The 23788-nt window shown below is 44.6% G+C and overlaps 1 protein-coding gene and 1 long non-coding RNA gene across 5 annotated transcripts in view; one reads left to right on the top strand and one right to left on the bottom strand.

Annotated features, from left to right (window-relative positions):
• The window catches only part of Rnf144b (ring finger protein 144B), a 125272-nt gene extending 115860 nt beyond the window's left edge, over positions 1-9412 (bottom strand). The window contains exon 1 of the mRNA NM_146042.4: positions 9259-9412. The gene's annotated coding sequence lies outside the window, so the exon portion shown is untranslated. The remainder of the gene's footprint in view (positions 1-9258) is intronic.
• Positions 51-16428, top strand: Gm40935. 4 transcript variants are annotated; one of them, XR_873357.3, is made up of 5 exons: positions 51-1167; positions 5428-5588; positions 8928-9175; positions 9975-10182; positions 14981-16428. It is a non-coding gene; the product is annotated as a predicted gene, 40935 (long non-coding RNA). The 4 variants fall into 4 exon arrangements; XR_001780930.2 differs by lacking the exons at positions 51-1167; positions 5428-5588 and adding an exon at positions 6617-8565 and having other exon boundaries at positions 14981-15553; XR_003950576.1 differs by lacking the exons at positions 51-1167; positions 5428-5588 and adding an exon at positions 8618-8843 and having other exon boundaries at positions 14981-15553.
• Positions 16429-23788: the final 7360 nt, after the last annotated feature.

Below are 23788 nucleotides of genomic sequence, written 5' to 3'. Positions count from 1 at the left end.
TAATGGGATCCGATGTCCTCTTCTGGTGTGTCTGAAGACAGCTACAGTGTACTCATGGACATAAAATAAATGAATCTTTGAAAAAGAAAAAGAAAAAGAAACAAAAGCAGTCTTTGTGGCAACTCTGTGGCTAAGTTTAATTCCTGTAACAATCACTTTGCCTTCCCTTCTCTTCTCTTCTCAGTTAGACATCACGGAAGAGCCACATGTGATTAGTATAATAAACAAGCAAGACTCACGGGGTATAATCAGAAAATTATCGGTTTTCTCCACTGCTGCTCTATGATGGCTAATTTCATGTGTCAGCTTGACTGGATGAAGAAGGGATGCCCAGGCTGCCAGTAGAACATTTTGGATGCGTATGTGAAGGTATTTCTAGAAGATATTAGCATGTATGTACAGTAAATAAAAAGCCTCCAGAGCAAAAAACAAAAAACAAAAAACAAAACAAAAAACAAAAAAACTCCATCCAAGCCACTGCAGGCTTCAAGGGAAGACAAAGGCAAACACGACAAATTCTCCTCCCTGAGCTGAGGTGCCCACCTTCTCCGGCCTCAGACACCGGAGCAGCTAAGGGCTGGGCCTTGACACTGGGTCTGAACTACACTGGGATTGGCCCCCCTGGCTCTCCACTTGCTGCCGGTAGATCAGGGGCCTTCTCAGCACCAGTCGCCACAATAAATCTCCCCATACATATGACTGTGGGTAGCCCACTGCTTCTGTTTCTCTCAAAAGCTTGAATTACACGTGGATTGTTCTGGTTTTTGGATTAGACTCGGGACAGGTGTCGTGATGCTTCTGTCACCAGAGACTCTTCAAGTCGTTCCAAGTCCAAGTATCAATCGCATTTTGATTGCCAACTGGCTGATCGAAGGCAGCCCTCTCGTTCCTCATGCTTGATGGGAAGGACAGCTTCTGCCTGCTTCAGCCATGGCCTGCTGGACCCTGCCTGCTTCCTGCATCGGGAAAGGCCAACACGGAAAAGTTTCTCTCTCCACACTGCTCATCTAGGTCCCCCAGTTTCTGATACTAATCTCTCATCTGGGAATAATAGAGAGAGAGGAGGCAGGTTCAGTGTTGCACGATTTTGATGCCAGCACTTGGAAGGCAGAGACAGATGAATGTCTGAGGCCAACACTCCAGCATGTTCTACACAGTAAGTTCCAGGTAAGCCAGAGCTAAGTGTGTATGTATGTATATGTATATATACATATATATGAATATATTGATATTCAAAGCATGCATTCTACCACTAAGAGTTACAGTACCAGCCCTTGGTGGGCTTTTTATAGCCTTTCCATGGAGGAGGATATGGATGGCAGGGATGGAGAGTGGTAAAGCAGGGAACCTACTCTGTCCTCATCACTAGGGGTGTGTCACCAGCAGAACCCTTTTATGCAGATGGACACTCATGGCACCTTCCTTGATTTACACTGCTGTGGTATAAGTGGCCCCCTTGTGCATGACTTGTGATGACCGCAGGCCAGCTCACTCTCCATCATGACCTACCTTTGATAGCATTCTTGTATTCTGGTCTATCAAACCACGAAACAATGCTCTCTCTATATATATTGCTTTGCCATCCCAGGAACCAGCACATGGGCTCTTATAAACCTCCTCGGGCATAAACCATTGATCTACCCTGCCTCTTAGTCTAGGAATGATGCACAGAAAACACTCTAAGTGATCAGCATAATCTCTTTACACTTAGAACAGAGTGAGGTACCTCTCCTCCCTTTCTTATGGTGGCCATGGGGTAGGGGAAAACTCAGGCTCCCCAACTCTCTTTAAACAAACAAACAACAACAACCTAGGGCTGGAGAGATGGCCTCAGTGGTTAAGTGCACTGTCTGCTCTTCCAGAGGTCCTGAGTTCAATTCCCAGCAACCACATGGTGGCTCACAACCATCTGTAATGAGATCTGGATGCTCATAGACAGCAAATAAATAAATAAATAAATAAATAAATAAATAAATAAGTTTTTAAGAACCCTCCTAATTATTGTTCTCTTGGCCTCTCTACCTTAATCAGACAGAAGTGGGCAACGAGCTTACCAATTTCTGGATGGTGCTTAGCTTGTGCCTTGCGCTTCCTTTTCCAGGCCTGCATGATCTGTTCTTACCTCCCTTTGGACTGTGAAGTCTATCTTGGGGCACAGCCAACAGGGACGCTAAAAAGATTCCATTCTAATATCGAGTTGCTCGTGTAATAGCATTACCACCTTTTGGTTCCTTATCTTTTCTCAGTTAAAATGAAATATTTGCATTCTGTTGGCTAGAAAGTTACTGGAAACAACACACAAAGGGTTTGAGCATTCATAATCCCTAATGCTTCAAAAGCCAGAACTATGGGGACTAACATGACAGCACGAGTGGAAAACTCTCTTTCTTACTTTACCTAAAGATTAAAACCCAGGTGCACCAAAAATGCCTTATAAAAATACCTTCAAGCTACGAAACTCATGCCTATGTCTCTAAATGAATTTCATGTTTAGACTTGGGTCCCATCCCTAAGATAGCAGCTGGTTTGGTTTTTTTTTTTTTTTTTCCTGTCTCCATTATGAATTTGAATATTTGAACATGTGAAACCTTTCTTGTCCTGTTCACCTCACAGAAAGGATGTTCCACCTGTCACCCAGGAAAGGCTTGCACTCCAACTCAAAGGAGGAGGCCTGCCCAGGAGCTAGGAGTGCTGCGGTGGGTTACCAGCCTGGCTGGAATCACAGAGGAGCAGAAATCACAGGCAGAGTCAGAAATCCGGCTCTCCATCCCTCATGCTACTGCTCTCATTCTCCTGGCCAGGCTCCTCCGATGACAGCACAGAGTCCTAGAGAGTTAGCTCTCTGTCACTTGCCATAGCCATCCAGTCACTAAGTCTTATTGATGCTATTTATAGATCTCTCCAGCTCGCCCCTCCCCCCACTCCCTCTGCTTCACTTTCATTCATAGCCTCCTCCCTAATTTTAACCCAAGCTTTTTAAAAGATAGAATGGAGTATATGCATAACTCCATATGCATATCAATGCCAGGTGGCTCCACCACCGCCCTAGGAAACTCCAGCTCTTTACCCTGAACAAGCTCTTTCTTCTTCATAAGCACTCTAGGTCTGGCATTTTATCACAGTAACAAAAACTGACTTGGACAAAAAGACTTCTGTTTCAATGTAGTCTAGGTATATACAGTAGCAAAAATGGGGGACTGGGAGAGCCCTAGTACCACATAAAAACTGCATGTAGTAGGGAAAGCCTGGGGTCCCAGCACTTGGGAGGCAGATTCATGAGGACCACAGATTTAAGGCCACCCTTAGCTACATAGGAAGTTTGAGGCCAGCCTAAGCTGGGGTTGGCTTCATGAGCCCCTGTGTCGGGAAGAAAGAAAGAAAGAAAGAAAGAAAGAAAGAAAGAAAGAAAGAAAGAAAGAAAGAAAGAAAGGAAGGAAGGAAGGAAGGAAGGAAGGAAGGAAGGGAGGAGGAAGAGGAGGAGGAAGGAAGGAGGAAGAAAGGAAGGAAGGAAGGAAGAAAAGAAGGAAGGAAGGAAGGAAGGAAGGAAGGAAGAAAAGAAGGAAAAAAAAAGAAATTGTAGCATCACAATATCACAGTTCCTTTCCTTCTCCCACCTGCCTCGGGCTGTCTCTTTCCCAACTATTTTCACTGTTTCCTTCCCCTTTTCCCTAGACCCAGAATTAGCCAGAGGTCAGAGAACCCATGATAGAGCACATCGTGAACTCCGAATTGTGGACTGACAGTAATGACTTCTTTCAGGCAGAGGGAAGGATATCAGATCTTAGGTGGACTCAGACGGTATTAAGTGAGCAGATTCGATGAAAACCCAAAGCACCAGACTGGGGTGCATTCATTCACAAACTAAAGGTATTACCGGTCTAGTGCATTTTTCTCAGACTCGGTGAGAGATGCTTAGACAAAGCCAACAACTCTAAACCTTATCAGAGTAATGTTTGTTTTTATAGCAAATATTTTGTAAGGTACCTCTTTACTATTCTGAAATATGAGACAAAAGCAATTTAAGAAAGGAAGAGTTAGTTGGTTCTTAGTCAAGGGTGATGATGCAGCCCATCATGGCTGAGAAGGGATGCAGGCAGGAGCATGAGGCGCTAACCCTGCCCGCTGCTTCTGCCATCAGGAAGCGGAAAGGGATGCCCGCTGGCGCTCATTTCCTTCCTTCTCTCTTGATTCAGTCCAGGACTCTAGCTAGAGGGATGGTGCCATCCTGCAGACACCTTCACAGACACCCGTGGAGGTGTGTCTCCTGGGTGATTCCAAACCCAGTCAGGCTAACAATGAAGATGAACCGCCGCCTTGTGTGCATTTTAATTTATTTATAACTGTCCTCGGGGAGCAACATCAAAAGATAGGAGAACTTCTTAGCCCCGAAGGGAACACTATACACCAGAGATTCTTGCATTTAAAGTGAAGACTGTGTGAATTTGTCATCCATGGCTGCCTAAGGAATCCTCAAATTTCTGAAAATGATAGGGCAAATCTTTTAAAAATCATCTTGATTAGTGAGGTTCACTCTGTCTTGGAAACATTAAGTGTTCAGGTTGTTTCTAAGTATGAACTCAATGCCAGGTGGTTGAGTTCCACACATTGACTGTATCTAAGATAAAATACTCAAACATATGAAGACCTTATATAGTCTTTTCAGAATTAGGAAATATCTCAGAAGCCCCACATGTGTGCAGCCCCATCCCGTATAGACTATGCAGCATCTTGTGCTAACTTCTCTGGATCACAGCTCTATTTAAAGAGGCTAGCAGTTGCCTCTTAGGGATCTGTAGTTTTCTTATCTTTCTTTCTTTCTTTTTTTTTAAATTTTTCTTTGATAAGTGTTTTGCCTGCCTGCATATAGGTCTGTGAATCACATGTGTGCCCGGTGCTCAGAAAGTCCAGAAGAGGGTACCAGATCACTGGAACCAGAGTTATAGGTGATTGTGACCTACCATGTGGGTATTGGGAATCAAACCCAGGTTCTCTATAAGAACAGACAGTACTCTCAACTGCCAGTTCTCCAGTACCTAATTTCTTAATGTATATAAACAGCCTCAACAAATGGTAGAAAACTGTGGCATGGCAGGAATAGTTATCTAAGTTTCTTATGACCTCTCAAGGTTGAATTTAATCCTCATAATGCCAAGTATCGGAATAAAGCATTTTACAACTAGTAAGAAAAATAATAAACACCAGAAACTTTGGCTCGTTCCTACTCTAGTGAACTCATATATAAATTCACTTCAAGTGAACGTAACCTTGAGGGTGCAGATTTTAGGATAGAAGCGTTAAGGAATGGGACTAATGAAGGGCAGGCCCCAGTGAAACAGGGGCCTAAAGGCAAGAAAGGAAGCTTCTTTCTATGATTTCAGACCAAAACCTCTGTCCTACAGGGCAGTCATTATTATCCTCTTTCCACAGAGCTGCTATTAGAGGAGCTGGCACCTTCATCAAGGATGCACACCACCTTTATCCCAGCAACTTCCCTCACGAGGACAAGGTGCTGACTGAGCTACTGATGATCCAATGGTCCATATTTGGGATTGACTGAGACATACATAGCAGAATTCCGAAAAGCCATGGTAAAATATCCATGTGTTTTTATATTTCTGCCTAGGTGCATTTAATGTGGGGAACTCAACTGGCTGCCACTGGTGTAATGAGAAGAGAAAACTACCATATTTAAAGGGACTTTAAAAAGCTAAAGACTGTCTACTCAAGTGACTGGCAGATTCTCTAAGCCTTGCTCTTTCTAAAGCCTTCCTTATGTTCATCTGCCTCGAGGTACCCTTTGTCTTCTGTCAGACAGGAGCCCCCGCCCAGTCTAATGAAGACCCTGGGTGTCAGTCTCAAGTAACCTTGGTGCCTTTGTAAATTACCTGCATTGTCTTTAGTGCTACATTGAGTTTCACTGGAAATCTTGCCTAGATTTGCAACCTACTTGGGCAGCCATTGCCACCCTATTAAATTCATCTCAGGTGAACAAAATCCTCATTGCTTTGAAAATCAGAAGGATGTCAAACGCAATGCCTATTCTCAAAGACCAATTCCCAAAGACTGGTCATGACTTCAGTATGCATCTGTAGAAAAAAGTGATTAAAATCAAGATGGGTTCTAAAGTGTTCTTCCCATTTTAGTTCTCTATGACTCTACTATAATTTCTGCATCCTTGAATCAGTGGGAAATTAACATGGCGCCAGGAGACCAGGCTACTGGTGCAGCCTGCACCGGGGCTGTGTTCCCTGTGGCCAAAGGAATTTCTTAGAATACCTCACTGAAAAAGCAACGGCATTCTGTAGCCTATAACTCATGTGTTCTAATTGATGGGAGGGGAAAAAATGCCAACCCAAAGTGCCAGCCATTCCTCTGTGAGCTGGCGTGACTGTGAGAGAGAGAGAGTGTGTGTGGGTGTGGGTGTGTGGGTGTGGGTGGGGGGGTGGATCAGTGAAGCATCAAGTTACAAACTAAATTAAAGGTCTGAGGAAGAGTGGAAGGGTCTAATCATCCAGTCAGAGGCCGCCAGAACTGGATCGAGCCTTACTCTCAAAAGACTTACATGGGCTATGCACACAGTAGGTCAAAGCATCAGGAATCGTTTTCTCTATTTTTTTTTTTTTTTAGGATTTCTAATTCCAAATAGATCTTTATAGAATTGTTTTCTGGAAGCCTTTAGTTCTGTCATATTAAAATGTCCATGAAAAAGTGATCAAAACCTAATGCTTAACTATCCCACCACAGAGAAAAATATTGTGGTTTTTGGTTCCTATTAAAACCATGTGTTACATATATAATTATGGAAGTCTCAGATCCAGTGAGTACAACATACATGAAATCTTTGGGAAATAATAATACTTTTGCCTCACCGATAGAACCTGTAGTGCAATACTGTAACTCTGCCCATGCCATCGAAGGGGCACCTGGCCAAGGCCAGCAGGCGGGGGGCTTGTCGGCATGTGCTGCCATCAGATCTCACCCCAGGATCCACAGGCATGAAGGAAGGTCACTTTTACACTTTACAGGATTCTCGGGAGTTGGCTGGGCTGAATCATGCGCATCTGCACTATTCCTCCTTAGGGAAAGTTAATTTTAGAAAGGAGAAAAATTTTGCCAGGAAAACAATCATATTGGCTCAATAACTAGACAGCGTCTTTTCTCAAATGTTCAAAAGGCTTCACAGTCTCCATTTGTCCTTAATGTTCTTGAAAGCAGGTATCAGCCCTTTTTCACAGTGAATGAAAAAAGTAAATAAAAAGGAAAAGACATGACTGCTCCTAGGTATGGTGGAGGAGAAAGTTTACTATAGATATGTAGGAGAACATAGTCGGAGGCAGACACATCTGGGGCAGTCCAGAGTGGTCATGACCCTGAATCTTGTTGGGGGAGGGGAAGGGAGAGAGTGGAGTGGAGCCAAGTACAGCCACCAGGAGGCCAAAGGTACAAAAGGGGGCGGGTGACCAAAATGTCTGGATTATGTAGGGAAGAGCCTCTGGGGGCAGGGCAGCCTAGCCCCAGGGCTGTAGAGCTCAGGGTAGAGTGTGCCAGCCATACCCAGTTACAGGTAGGGACTGAGGGATGCTGGGAGGACCTGGAGGCCAGGTCTGCTTTGATATGTTAAATAGGCACCCCAGCCACTCCGCTGGGCTTGAAACTTAACACATCTAGGTCCATAAAATAAAATCACTGTTTTAATAGTGTACCTATGTGACAATATATTAAGAAATTAGCTGTTTCCTTAACTTTTCAGAAGACACAGGTCAGTCTCTTTTGTCCCTGGTTGTTACCCTCTGCTGGCTGCAGATACTTATTATAATGGCTGAGGTACAAATAAGGATGTGCATAGAAAAACTAGCAGATGCACAACTGTGACACCAGGCAGGATGGAGACAAAATTAGCTTCATTAAATATGATGTATAACGTCTAGAGGCCAGTCAGAGTGAAAGACCTGGGCTCACATAATTGGGAGCATAAACAAGATTTGCATTAATTTGAATGACCGTTCCTTCTTTTGTTGCCTGGAGATTGGTCTGCTTGAGATTTTTAGTTTTGTTTTTGTTTTTGTTTTTTTTGCCTTTAAATAAGCAACAAGTACACAGGCCAAAGGCCTGCATTCCATCATTGACAAAAATCAAGGGGCAGTCCGGGGAAGATTTTCAGATTCCCCGCAGAATAGGCCTCCACCCTTTCCACTCACAGGAGTATTTGTGGGGAAATTCTTACCAAAAAAAAAAAACCATGATGTTTTAACTCTGGTCTCTTAGAAGCATGGCATTTTCCTCTAGTCCTGTATCTGAGTTTCAAAATAGCACTCAGCTTCCCTTCCCCTAACCACCATCCCAGAAGTGATGGCACCGCATCAAACCATCAGCCTCGGTGAACGGCCTTTCTGCCATGTGGACCTTACACTTTCAGGAGGACAATCCAGGAGGAGGAGGATCGCTCTCACTTCCGGGCGGTTTTTTTTCCCCCCGTTTAGATATGAAGTATATATACATACACAACAACAGCCTCTCTCTCTCCTCCCGCCCCTTCTCCCACCAAATCTGAATCAAGAATAAAGGGTGGGGCCTGAGTTTTTTTTTTTTTTTTTTTTTTTTTCCCCAAGCTCTGGGATAAGAGATATTGCTTCAAGGTCTGATAAACTTGTAGCAATTGCAGTCGCCTTGAAAGCACTGTAAACTTATCCCAGTGTTTAAACTGGGAAAGGGGGTAGGGTAGTGCCTGGGGAATCCCAACCTACTGTGTTCAGTGAGGGCGCACAGATAAAGTGATTTATTGCAATGACCGGATTCAAGAGTTGATACTCTTCCCAAAGTTAGGGCAGTAATGCAAGGCCAGGGTATGTTCTGGAAGATTAGGAATTGCAGTATTTCAGATTCCAACTTCCAGATCTTAGGGGCAATTTGTGCATCTGTACCCACAGACCTGGAGACGGTGGGCGATCTCGTACCAACCCCTCGCCCTCGCCAGCGACCCAGAGTCAGGGTGCAGGGTTCCTGGTGCGGTCCTGGAGAAAACGTGAAAGCGAGGGGTGGATGGTGGAGAGGGGGCGAAGGTGCCGCGGGCCGCGGAGCAGAAACCCAGAACGCGCAGCATGGGAGCCCTGGCCAGAAACCCAGCACAGGGCGTCAGCTTGGCGCCGAAGACCCCGGAGAAGAGCAGAGGAAGAAGGTGAGGAGGTAGCGGGGAGGTAGGAACGTACAGGGTACGGCGAGTCCTGCGACTCCAGGGCAGCTCTACGAGCTACTCCTTACCTTAAGGTCTGAGCCACAGCCTGAGACTCCCGGAGGGTCAGGGCTGGGTTGTCAGCGTCTCCAGCCAGAATCTTCTGGCATCAAAGGCTTTCCAATCTCCTAGCTACCATCCCGTGGCTCAGTCCAGCGGCCTGCGGCCGTTGCACCCTGCTCCCCGGGCAGCGAGCGTCAGCCAAGCCGCTCCCCCGCTGTTTATTCTCGGAGCCAGGCCCCTCTCCGCCGCCTCCCCGCCTCCAGCGCGCGCGCACACCTCCCCCGGAGGCGCACTCCTTAGTAAGCAGGCAGCGCGAGTGGTCCAGGAAATCCGGACGCGGGCAACTTGAGAAAACCCGTTTAAAATCTTTCATCTGCGCGACAAGGTTCAAGGAACTATTTACATCCATTTTCTGCCTCCACTGAGTGTCTTCGCTCCATTTCCCAACGCTTGATATTCTCGTAAGCACCATTCTGAGATTCTCCAGCCAGGCATGTACATTTTTCCCCCAAAATAAACCTATCTTTTTTTTTTTTTAAATGTAGACACATTCACTCTCTTTGAACTTAGGGTGCTGGAAGTGCCACTGGGTCTCAGGACGAATATATTCAGCTGCACAAGTCAGGGCAAGTGTCCTTAGCCAGTACTATAGATGCATGCCACCTGTCAGGGCCGCGAGTACGTGATGGAGTCTTTAATTACTCTCTGGATTTGGTTACTGAGTCTGTCTCCACCGACCCAGGAGAGACCCAGTTCGAAGGCTCCAGTTCCAGAGAGAAGCAGATGGATATGTTCAAGGAAGAGAGTTCTAATGGAGGACGAACTCGCAATGAGTACAGCCTACTTAATAATACAGCAGATGAGAAAGGATGGGAAGTAATCCAGGAAACATCACCTCTCTCTAACCGGAGAGAGCCGAGAGTGACGTAACCTCAACGGGACTGAGCAAGGTGAGCTGTCAAGTGGTATACCAGCCGTTCATTCACCTTTGAGTATGATGCATAATTATGGAATATATTATTCGTAGTCAAGTTGTAACTCAAAGGCTGACCAGAATTGACTTGGTAACCAGTTTATAACAACGACTTGGAAAATACAGATATCCATTGAAGAGACTACATTCATCCCGTATCTTTTCGAAATTGCTCAAATAGCTTTCTAGCCCTAGGGTTTCGAAAGGAGGCAGTGGCTAGAACAGTCAGATTTCCACACTGAGCAGGAAGTAGACAATGGGAGGTGAAATCATCAAACATGTCTTTGCAATTAGTGCTGGAGACCGGAGCGCTTATAAAGCATCTTTGCTGACGCAAAGGTGAATAGAGATGGATGAGTCGATCGCCTCTTGGATGCAGGTGCTGTACCGGGAGGATGCCCACAGAGGGCAGTACCAACGACAGGAAGGGTCAGTGCAATTTGGCTGCAACAGTGGGGAAGGAAAAAAATTGTCCAGGAGGGGGAACAAAGGGGCAAAAGGGAGAGAAAGTCAAAAGGACAAATTCAAATTTCTTTCTGAATATTTGAATTGCCCTTTGGCAACATTTCCAGCCTTTTTTTTTTTTTAACTGCACTTCATTTCACAGATACAGAGGAGGCACTGACATATTAACACACTGATGTGATGTCAGATTTTGGGGTTTTTTTTTGTTTGTTTGTTTGTTTGTTTTTCCAGATAGGGGTTCTGACTGTCCTGGAATTCACTTTGTAGACCAGCCTGGCCTTGAACTCAGAGATCAGCCTGCTTCTGCCTCACAGGTGCTGGGATCAAAGGTTGGCTCCACCACAGCCAGCCAGCGATGTCAGATTTTTATCTGAGAAAAACTATGAGCTGTGGGAAGAGAATGAATGGGAATGAGAGATGGGGTGGGGTACAGAAGGTATCTAGAAGGGACATTTAAAGCCCTGAATATTGACATATAAGTCCTCCTGCTGTGGAGAAATCCAATTTCGGTCCCATGAGGGAGAAGGCTCCGGGTAGAAAAAAAAAATCACCAAACAACAAAGGTAAAGAGAAATTAGAGAGAAAATGGCTTTAAAACGATCTTAGGCTGGGCGTGGTAGCCTTAACCCGGGCACTCAGGAGGCAGAGGCAGGCTGTGATTTGAAGCCAACCTGGTCTACAAAACATGTACCAGGAGAGCCAGAGCTACACAGAGAAACCCTGTCTCAAAAACAAAACAAGAAAACAAAAACAGCCTGGTATAAATTCTGTTGTGTAGTTACTAAAGTTCACTCTTATGAAGAGCATTTTAATGAAAAGAAGAAAGCTGAAAAAGAAAAAATACAAATCATTTGAATCAAGTATTAAAGGGGTATCAGGAAGTAGAAAGGAGCTGCATCCTATTTAAGGAGATAAGAGATTAAGGAAGTGGGACTTCGGGGCAAGATCCCATTCAGCTAAATATAGGTCCAGGCATGGTCCTTTAATCCCAGGACATAAAGCCATACAGATCTCTGAGTTCAAGGTCAATCTACAGAGCAAGTTCCAAGACTATCAAACTTAGGAAGTGAGGGAGTTGGAAAACAGAACACTGGTAATAGAAGAATGGGGGTGGGGGGGGCATGTTTTCCCAGCAAGCAACACAACTCAGCAGCCTCAGCCATGTGGCTCTGGCTTTAGAGTCATGAATAGAAGGGACTACTGGGACAATTGAAGCTGGTTAGCTGGAGCTAATAAATGAGCAGTCTTTGGGAAGAGGCTAGCATCACTGAGGTGAACTTCTGGGAAGTGTTTCCCCAGAGCACAAAGAAGCTTTGTTCTAGACATAACTAAGGTTGCACCTTGTGCTGCAGCTGCACTTGGTAATGTGGAGGAGTCCCCCAGGTGCTACTGGTTTTGAAGACAGGAAAGGAGCATGGAGAGCAGTGGAGGCTCGGCACTGTGAGAGGCCAGGGGAAAGCCATTGGTGAATGTGCGGCCTCAGTTGCAGTTGATGCCCAAAACAGAAGGGGACATGCAAAGAAGTTGAGGCTGAGTACCATGAAAGAGCCTGTGAGAGGCCTGTGGTGAAGCCTAGTTGCAACAGAAGAACCCAGTGTATTGGAGATGCCAGTACCATGGGATGATCACCAAGAACAGCAGCATCGGTGGAGTGGATCAACCTGAGCTTAGAGTGCTACAGAGGGCAGAGCTGGAGATGTGACCCAAGCCCTTCTCAGATATTGGAACAAGAAGCTATGAAGCTGAAGTTAACTTGGAGATGCCAGAGCTGTGAGATACCTGTCAAGAAAAGCTACTAACAAGAAGTGGAACCAGCCCAGGAGAATGAAGTTGGTTGCTGCTGAATGCCAGGTCTGCTAACAGCAGTCAACAAGGATGAAAGGAGTTGGAGATCTGAAGAGAGCTTTGACATTGGATGTAGAAACATAGAGTTTGGAGTTTGCCCAGCTGGTTTTCTGCTTTGCATAGGGCCAAGTTTGTTTGTTTGTTTGTTCGTTTGACTTTATATGGTATTACAGTTAAGAGACTGCTTGAATCTCAGTATGGAATTTGAGCTTTGGACTTCTATTATTTTTTGAGACTGCTATAGACTATGGAGATTTTAGAAATTGAGCTAAATATATTTTGCATTATGTTGTTTGGGTATGGCTTCCATAGTCTCATGTTTGAACAAGCCTATGGACCATGGAATGGGTGGTTTATATATGATTGGCCCAGGGAGTGGCACTATTAGGAGGTGTGGCCTTGTTGGAGTGGGCGTGAGCTTTAAGACCCTCATCCAAGCTGCCTGAAAGGCAGTTTTCTGCTAGCAGCCTTCAGATGAAGATGTAGAGCTCTCAGCTCCTCCTGCATCATGCCTGCCTCCTGCCTGGATGCTGCCATGCTCCTGCCTTGATGATAAGGGACTGAACCTGTGAGCAAGTCCCAATTAAATGGTGACCTTAGAAGAGTTGCATTGGTCATGGTGTCTATTCACATCAGTAAAACACTAAGACAGAAGGAAAAAATACTACTCTAAGTTTTCCTTTGACTGCCAAATACTGGCATTCTTTTTTTTTTTTTTTCTTTTCTTTTTAGATTTGTTATTATATCTAATTACACTGTAGCTGTCTTCAGACACACCAGAAGAGGGCATCAGATCTCATTACAGATGGTTATGAGCCACCATGTGGTTGCTAGGATTTGAACTCAGGACCTTTAGAGGAGCAGTCAGTGCTCTTAACCCCTGAGCCATCTCTCCAGCCCATATACTGGCATTCTTGTGCACACACTCACACACACACACACTCACACACACTCACACTTAAGAAGTAAAATGTAATGATCTCTTAAAAAGTTTATTTATAATTGAACAGTGGAATAAATTAAGATACACAAGAGTCATTTTGAGATTATATATGTGTTCATATGGAATATATATGTGTATATGTATGGAATGTCTTAGGGGTATTTAAGCTCCCCAGAAAAACAAAACCTGTGAATGTTTCAGTCCCTTTTATAAAGTGTGTAGTATTTGCATACAACCCATTCACTTCCAACCCTACACTTGTTTTATTGCTACTGTTTTTTGTTTTGGAGGCAGCATCTAACTATGTTGGAACTTCTGATCCTCCTACCCCTGTCTCCCAGGCGCCAAGATTACAGTTATGCATCACCAACCCCACACTTTAAACCATCTCTCCATCGACTACCTGACCTGGGTTGAACAGCAGTTATACTCCGTTATTTAGGGAATAATGAGACAAAGCATGCACACGTTTAACACAAATGCCACCGTCATAGCTTAAGCATGTTTTAAAAGTTTATTTTTATTTGTGTGTGCATGTACGTGAGCATGCCATGGCTCGAGTGTGGCCATCAGAAGATAGGTGGTAGAAGTTCCTTGTCTTATTTCACCATATGGGTTCTTGGAACCAAACTCAGGGCATCAGGCATGGTGCAAGTGCCTTAGCCTGTTGGACCATCTCACCAGCCCTTAATTACATTTTTGGTTGAATCGCTGAATTTAAAACCTGTGAATAGGGGGGCTGGAGAGATGGCTCAGCGGTTGAGAGCACTGACTCCTCTTCCAAAGGTCTTGAGTTCAAACCCCAGCAGCCACATGGTGGCTCACAACCATCCGTAATGAGATCTAACGCCTCTTCTGGAGTGTCTGAAGACAACTACAGTGTACTTACAGATAATAAATAAATAAATCTTTTAAAAAAAAAACCCTGTGAATACAGAACCCATGGATGTGTAGAGACAATTATGTGTGCATGTGTATGTACACACATATGAACATGCACACAATGTAGAAAGACTGTGAGTAAAGGTTATGTTTTATTCACCAAAAGAGATGGGCTCCTACACTACTAGATGCTGAGGAGTTCTACGGTCTGCTGTCTCCAAGTTGAAGACCCAGGAAAGCTGGATAGACTCCAAAAACCTGAGAGTTAGAAAGGTGATAGGGGCAAGACCTCTAGGGATCAGGACTACTGAGCACAGAAGACCAGAGTGTCAGTTTACAGCAGGAACCCAACCTCACGTTGCCTTTTTATTCTCTTCAGGCCCTCAGTGGGTCGAATGCTATCTATCCATATATTGAGGAGAACTATCTGCTTTCCAGTTAAAACGCTAATCTCTTTTTGAAGCATGTTCACCAGCATACCTAGAAGTAATGTTTAATGTTGTTTGTGGGCACTCCATAAGTATTAAGCATCACTGCTTTGTTTTGATCGCCTTTCATCTTCTTTTTTCCTCCCTATAGTCCAGGATCTCTCTCAATGGCAGATAACATGCCTTACATTTCCTAACTTTCTATGTTCCAGGTGCAGTGCTCAAGCAGAGTCAGCATGTCTCTCCGTCTCAGATCCCCAGAGAAGAAACTACCCTAGCTGAAGTCAGAGCCGATATAAAGCTGTGCCTACAAACGTTGTCTTCTAACCGTACAGGAGAGTAGACTGGCATTGGAATAAGGATGAAGGTGCTGTTTTGGATAAATGCTCCCCAAAGTCCACAAAGTGTTCCATGTCTGGCCAGCAGCCTTTGGCACTATTAGAATCTGGTGGTACTTTAAAAACTGGGACCTAGCAGAGGAAGCATCGTCACTGGGTGCCTGCCCTAGAGGGAATGCTTGGAGCCCAGCCTCTCTTCTTCCTGGCTGCTGTGAGATGAGTGCTTCCTTTTCCTGGTGCCCTTGTGCCTATGGCCTGCTTCACTGCAGGGCCAAAAAAACATGGGCTAAAACCTCCAAAACCGTAAAGAAGATATGCTTTTAAAACTGACTTAGTAAGCCTGAGGGGGCCTGAGTGCAGGCCTTTGATGGCAGCACTCGAGAGGCAGAAGCAGGGGGATCTCTGAGTTCTAGGCCAGCCAGGTCTACAGAGCAATTTCCGAGATAGCTGAGGCTACACAGAAAAGGCCTGCCTTGAAAAAATTAAACAAAACAAAACAAAACAAACCTGATATATCTCCGGTATTTGTTACGCTGCCAGAAATCTGACCCCCACAGAGAAGTATTCCAGAGGGTTGAGGGGACCGGGCAGTTTTGTACTGAAAGACAACTTACTAGATGTTTGTTCTAAAGACAAAAATGTAAATAACTACACTGCAATTTCACAAGGAATGATGAGACTATGAAGAAACTAGGTGAGTACATTTCAGGCAAGAAGGAAAGGCGTTTCCACTGCAGAGGCCTCAGGGCCACTTCATGGGGAAAGGCAATGCTTGGGTCTTAATTATCGGTTGCACCAGACCTATAGCCCCCCCACACACACACACACATACACACACCCATCCCAGGGCTGAACTTCAAATGCTGATGAGATGCAGAGTTGGGGCAGCCAATAAGCAGGTGATAACACATTGTAGGTTAGTGTGCCACCAGAACCGGGTAAGCTGTAAAGCTATAGAGTCCATTGGTGTCAGAGGCAGAGATAAGATAACCCAAGAATATCATGCATGGGGAAAGAACTAAGTGCCTATGGTGGGCACCTGAATAACACTGAGTGGCCACTAGACTAAGGACAGCTATCCAAGGAAAAGAACCAATAGAAACTAATATTGTATAGAAGAAGAAAAGTGTTATATATAGAGAGAGCGGTGATAAACAGTGCCAGAGTGGAACAGAAACTCAGTAATATGCTAGGCTTGGTCATCACACCTGTAATGCCAGCACTGGGGAGACTGAGGGAAGGACAATCAGGGGTTAAAGGCCAGCCCAGCTAGAAAAGGAAACTGCCACACAATAGAGTTGTTTTCCTACTAAAAATGGAGAAGAGGGGAGAAAGGAGAGGAGAGGAGAGGAGAGGAGAGGAGAGGAGAGGAGAGGAGAGGAGAGGAGAGGAGAGGAGAGGAGAGGAGAGGAGAGGAGAGGAGAGGAGAGGAGAAACTGAGTTATACTTCAGAACTAAAAGCAAGAGGTTTTGACTGGGTTTGGAGCTTATTATGACTAAAAGGGCAATGTTGGTGAGGCAGTGGGATTGCAGTCAGTTCTCCACTGTGAGCACTTGCATTCTGCATTGGGTACCCCTGCTGTCTAGGCAGGTCCTGGATATTGCATCTGTAACAGCAGTCTTGGTCTCATCTCACTAGACAGCAACAGCGCCTCTCCCCAGGTCTGAGAGCCAGAACTATGTCCAGACGTTAGTAGTGTCTCTCCTCTCTTCCCTTCTGTGCTTTCCCTGGAGATCATGAGGTGAGCAGTTCTGAGCATGCATTCACGCTATGACATGTTGCCCTATGTCAGGCCTAAAGGCAGTAGAGAAACCAACCTGGAACTTGGTACCTTGGAAACTTTGGGCCGAAATACACTTTTCTCTTTTCAAGCTTAGTTTTCAAAATCACACTGGGAGGCACTAACATCTAATTGTTTTCTTTTTTCTTTTTTTTTTTTTAAACATTGCATTTATTTATATTTTTTCAAACATGTATTTATTCATTTATTATATGTAAGTACACTGTAGCACCAGATGAGGGCATCAGATCTTATTACAGATGGTTGTGAGCCACCATGTGGATGCTGGGATTTGAACTCAGGACCTTGGGAAGAACAGTCGGTGCTCTTAACCACTGAGCCACCTCTCCAGCCCTATTTTTTCTTTTTGTTATTTGAAAATATTTAATTTTCAAACTGTTCTGGGCCCAGTACCCACTGAGGCCTCTAGTTCTCCTAAAGAATAAATTAAAGCTACAAATGCTTTATTTGTAAAAAAGATGCAGAATAACATTTATAGGACTATCTTAGCATTAGGCATAGTGGTTTAGAAAAATAACATTTTGACAGTCCTGCAGTAAGAGTATCTAGCCAGTTTATATTGGAAATCATCTTTCTTACTTTGATGTTACGACTTGGCCTACAGTAACAACATGAAATATAACCATAGCTCTGGATGTCAGTCCTCAGTCAGAAAAGCCTTCTCCTTAAAAAGATCTTATTTTATTCAAACCAACAAAAAATTCTAAGTTCTGTTGTTTCTCTATTCCTTCAGTTTCATTTCACTTACAAATCAGGTGCAAAAAAAAAAAAAAAATACCTGACAAAATCAACTAAGAAAAAGGAGGCTTAGGGCTGGAGAGAGGTCAATGGTAAAGGGAACTGGCTACTCTTCCAAAGGACCCAGGTTCAATTCCCAGTAGCTACCTGGCAGCTCACAACTGTCTGTGACTCCAGTTCTGGGGGATCTGACACCCTCACCCTCACACACACACACACACATACACACACACACACACACACACACACCAAGTAGAACACCAACGTACATAAAATGTAAATTTAAAAAAAAAATAAGGGGAGGTGCAGCTTAATCTTGGCTCACAGTTCAAAGCTATATTCCATCATGGAGGCAAGTCTGCCAGGGGAAGGATGTGGTGCCAGCAGCAGGTTAAGAAGGCTGGCCACATTGTGTCCACAGTCAGGAAGTTGATAATGATGAATGCTGGTGTTCTTTATGCTCCCTTTTATTCGGTCTGTGACCTCAGCCCACCGACAGGTGCCATCTCTGTTAAGGGGAATCTTTTCCACTTCAGTTAACCTATTCCAGAAAACTGCTTGGAGACTAACCTAACCTAGGTAATTCCTCACAGGTATGCCCAGAGGTGGCCCTAGATTCTATCAAGTTGACAATCAATATTAACCATCACAGCTCCATCCCTTGTCCACCTGACACCAAAGCACGTCACTTTGAAACCATAACCTCCCACCCCTTCTCCCCACAGGCTCACAGCCATCTCATAATGCAAAATGCATTGTATCCTGCTTCATTCAGGCTTCCAGTCCTTAAAGTTGAAAATACATCTCAGTAGCATTAGAGACTCCGAGCTGTGAGTGGCTATTTTTAAAAGTTACGTCTTTCCAATATACAATAAATAGCACAGAGAATACATTCCCATTCCAAGAATGGTAAAGCACCAGGAAAGAATGAACTGGAGCAAGACCAGAGGGCAAACATCAAATCCTGAAACCCCGTAGCATCTCGAGCTCTATAACTCCAACTTTTCTCAGCAGATATCCCAAAGGCCTGGTGTCTCTAATACCCTGTGGTCCCCACTACAAATTAGGCTTCACCACGTAGCCTGTCGTGGCCTTCTTGCCAGGACTCCAACCCTGCCACATATTGCCTGGCCTCAGGAACACCCTGAAACCACAGTGCAAGATTCCATAACCCTTCAAACTTGCATCTTTCGTGTCTGCAAAACCAGTACCATGTGGACAACACTGCCAAGTTTGGCTGCCAAATAAGGATGGAGCCTGGTCTCCCTGTGCCACAGTCGTGGGAGCCACCGTGTGCTTACCCAAGATAAGTACTTCACCAGACAGACAGTAGCTTTTCCAGACCAGCAAACACTAGCATTCAACTTGGAACCTTTGATGGGAGGAGCCTAGCCCTAAGGACTCCTTTCCTATTGGCCCACTGTGAAGCTGATGGTTTCTTAAACAATTATAATTACAGCCTATTTTTAGAACAGGTCTTGGCTGCAACTTTAAGCTTATCTGAGCTCTTGCTCTTGACATACTGCACATTTTAAATGTCTTCAGCCCTACCTGTGACTCTTTTTCTGCTGTCGACCTGGGGAGAGTAGTAACCCCCATGTCATCCATTGAATGCCATCCTGCTGTGTCATTTTCTCTGCCTAACACATTAATTCATTACTTTTAAATTCAGTTTCGCTCAAGTTCTCAAGACATGGGCAGAATGAGGTCATACTTTTTGCCAGAATATATCCTGACTGGCATCGCCCAGCCCCTGGTAAGAATCCCCGTTTCCCTTAGAAAACCTCACAACCCAGGCCTTGGCAGTTCTCGATTCTCTTGGCATTCTGCTTTCCCATCCAAATGGTCCATTAGGCTCTGCGTTCAGCATGTGACAGATTGTCTAGTCCATAGTCCCAAACTCTTCGACATTCCTCCTGCAACCAGTTCTAAATGCCTATACGATGCACTGTAAGGTTTATCATGGCAACTGCCATACATCTCAGTACTGATGGTCTGTATTAGTTATGTGTCTCCGGGCTGTAATAAAACATCTCAGGAAGGCAACTTAAGGAAAACAAACTTTATTTTGGTTCACAGTCCAAGGTACAATCCGCCAGGGTAGGGAAGTCACGGGCACAGCAACCAGAGGCATCTGGTTCCACTGCATCCACAGCCCAGAAACAGACAACAACCAAGTCTAGTGCTCCACCCACTTTCTTGATTATATGCGGTCCCAGACTCCAGCCCATGGGATGCTGCTGCCCACAGTTAAGGTGAGTCTTGCCACCTCAATCAACCTCATCTATATACTTCATAGGCATGCCCAGAGGCTAACTTAACCTAGATAAAATCCCTCAGGCACAGGGCATGCCTTCTAAGTGATTCTAGAAGATAATATCTACAGCCACACATAAGAAACAGCTAATATTTTAATTAAATGAGCCCCAGCATGGTGGCACATACCTGCATTTCTGGCGCTTGGCGGGCAAGTCTGGGATACACAGTGAGACCCTGTCTCAAAATGAACCAGATATGCTAATGGCACGTGTTATAAATGATAAACTTGGCTCCTGTGGTAAAAGTTAAGTCGCACTCATCGGCCACTCTCCAGCAGTTCTCGGTCTCACTACTATCTACCTCCCTCTATAATCTAATGCTTACCTTGAGTAGTCTTCCCTGGCCACTGTCAAGTAATCACCAAGCAGTGGGATCCCACTACATTCAGACAGTCTAAAACCTTCATAATCTCCAATTACAAAGATGTCTATTTTGGCTAACCCTTTCTACCAAAATAGAGTAGGATATCTTGTTTTTAGAAGAAACAAATGTGTCACTATATTTACATTTCTGCCCAGGTTTAAAAAAAGAACTGGTCATCGGCTTATTCAAACCATGTTAACCCGCTGAGTTAATTTTGTTGAACAATCTTTAAATAGCATCCAGACAATAGGCTTGTGCCACTGTCTAAGAAGGGGAATGGGGTACAGTGTAATTAAATATTCTGAAAATATCGTGTTCCCCAACTCAGCACTGGGAGGATAAAAGTATGGACACAGTCTCTGCCTAAGAAGTTTACAGTGTAGGATAGATGTGTGTGTGTGTGTGTGTGTGCAGCAGTTTGATAAATGTATGAGAAGCACAGATATGGATAAGCAATGAATATTAAGTCTTATCAAAGACACACTGAAAATCTAAGAACATCTTAACAACTGCCCAAATAAAACTAACAGATATATTCAACTGCATCCTCTGGTCATCTCGGTTGTACCACATGAGTTTGCAATTATTGTTCCTTTTGATGGCAGAAGCAGCGACACTCACCACCTATGCCCTACACGCTTTCCTGCAGACCTGACCTGGCGGCCGGGCATAGTTTTCTGACTGAACACTAAACAGGCTTCCGGAAAAGCGGCAGCTGCTCTTCCTCCGCATGCAGAGATGGCCGATCTTTTAAAATCCAAGTAAGCCTGCAGCAATGAGTCCATTTCATGCCTGGAAGCCCCAGAGAGCTGCCTGGACAGACCAGAGTTTTACAGTAAAAATAAACCTTGAGTGTCAGACAACTGAAATAGCTTGTCGTATCTTGAAGAGCATAGTTTTCAGTCACATCACTGAAAAGATATTCTAGATCCTTGTGGTAAGGGTCTATTTTGGCTTGCATTCATTCATTCATTAGGCAAAATAGACCTACCAAGGCAAGCAAGGCCTTTTGTGCTAAGGAGAGTGATGATGAATAAGGCAAAGAAAAGCTGCAGTATCTGGGAGCTACTGTTTAAAGGGAAGACAGACATTTGCAGGTGCTGAAAATTTGCAGATCATGACAAAAAGCAAAGATCGACTCAATAATCCTGCGCTCCTCTAAGTCCACGCTCTGTTCTCACTTCCCTTTTGTGTGTGTGTGTGTGTTGATAAATATAAAAGAATGTATTTTATTTAATTGAAATAATTTCTCTCAAATGAGCATTTAAAGTAAAAATTGACACTGTATTATATGGTTCATGATATACACGAAGGTAATATACATTCAAACAGTAAAGCAAAGAGTGTCACTTCCCTTCTTACCCAGAGTCTACAGTCTATCACTCACTGTCCGTGCGAATTCTCAACCCAATCAAGCTTTGCCCTTCTGCTGTAGCTCCCTCTTTGCTTAGGAAAATTCCAACCGAGTTAAAGGTGTTCTCTGCCCCTCTCTCCCTCCCTTCATGCCATCTTTGTACCAACACAGCTGAAGTTACTGATTTCACAACCACTAATCTCAATGGGTCCTTGTAGCTGTCTGCAGTGCTACCTGCTTAAACCTATCATCTCCCACTCGCCGACAACACTAGTTGAATTTCCAGGCTCCTCAAACCTCCAGCGGCCTTCTCTTGAACTCAATATCAGCAACTGCATACTTAAATTAAGATCCAGGAACCACAACTTCTAAAACTTTCATTTGGCCTGCCACCCCGAATTTGGGTGCATGCATAGCTTCCATCCTGATGCTATTATGGTTTGAATGTGTTGCCCAAATTTCGTGTGTTAGAATGGTTCATGAAATACATGTATTAGAATTAGAGAAGGCTGGGAGCTGGCGAGATGGCTCAGTGGTTAAGAGCGCCGACTGCTCCTATGGAGGTCCCAAGTTCAAATCCCAGCAACCACATGGTGGCTCATAACCATCTGTAATGAAATCTGATGCCCTCTTCTGGAGTGATGGAAGACAGCTACAGTGTACTTACATATAATAAATAAATAAATCTTAAAAAAAAAAGAATTAGAGAAGGCTTTAAGAGAGATATGACCCTAGTGTACCTGCGCTTGTGCGCTCTCTCTCTCTCTCTCTTTCTCTCTCTCTGTCCCCACATGACACAGCAGCACTTGATGGCTGGCACCATGCTCTTGGACTCTTCAGCCTCCAGAACCATAAAGTAAGTAAACTTCTATTGTTTACCAATTGCTCAGTCCCAGGCACTTAACAGAACACAGACTAAGACGTATGTATCAACTCTTTCACTTGTGTATTAGGTCCTATGTCCTCTTATCTCCCATGGGCAGGGTTGGGGTGGTGCCACTTAGATCCTTCCCCAGCTGTACAGCTGTACAGCAGTGGTCAGTAGATGGCCTCCATCTGTCACCTCCTTCAGAATGTGTCAAAGTTGTTGTCATCCCCCCCTCCTGACCCACCCCAAAATGATGCCCTTCCTGGGGCAGCCTGTATGCAAAGACTTTGCATACACTTTGCAGGCAGGCACTCACTCGGGACCTCTGAAGAGCAGTGCTCACTCCACAGCGCCAGGGCTGGCTGACGGACTGTGGGACCAGCTTCATTCCTCCTCTGCTTGCGTCCTTCTTCCTCTCACAGGTCTTGACCCCTTTAAAAAAATATTTAGTGCTCTAAATTCTGTTTCTGCCTCTGCTCATAGAGAGCCCAACCTGACAAGCCCGATACAGTGGTTCCAGCTGCTGTCCCTCCCTTCCTTTTTTTGATTTCCCAAGTCACTGCCATCATAAAACAGTAATATCTTCTTCCTTCAAAAGGAGGGTCCCTTTGAACTATTGCTTTCTTATACTCAATGTAAAGCCAAATTCCTGGAGAGGGTCTGAATTCACCTTTTAGCCCCACTCCTAGCACCTTCACACCTACTACCTAACAGAGGCAGTTCTTTCCAGTCATGGAGAATACGGTTCTACTCAATGCTCAATTCTTCATTCACATCTCCCCCAGTTGGTCACACTCTTTGGAAGGCACTATTAGTGAAGAAGTCATTTGGCTTCTGGGACACAGCTCTGATTCTCCTCTACCACTGGCTACTGTTGATCTACAGCTTCTTAGCTGGCTTGCCTTCCTCTTTTGAACTCATAAGCCTGTAGTATTCAGAGGTTCAGTCTTGAGACTATCTCTCCTTGCTACTTAATTTCTATCGCTACCTTTGTTCATCCTATAAGTGACATCATTCAGTGCTGGGGCTCTGTATGCCAACCACATGTTGACAGTGGCTAAGTTTGTATTGTGAGCTCCTGCTTGCTTCTTCCTCTAAACTCTAGACATTCATGTCCATCTGCCTATGTTATGGCTTATATATGTTTGGCCCAGGGGGTGGTACTATTAGGTGTGGCCTTGTTGAATATGGGTGTCACTGGGTATGGGCTTGAAGACCCTCATCCTAGCTGCCTGGAA

This window comes from Mus musculus, chromosome 13 (genome assembly GCF_000001635.26).
Source record: "Mus musculus strain C57BL/6J chromosome 13, GRCm38.p6 C57BL/6J".
In the NCBI taxonomy this organism is placed as follows: Eukaryota; Metazoa; Chordata; class Mammalia; order Rodentia; family Muridae; genus Mus; species Mus musculus.
The sequence above is the reverse complement of the archived record's forward strand: the minus strand, read 5'-3'. Positions and strand labels throughout refer to the sequence as shown.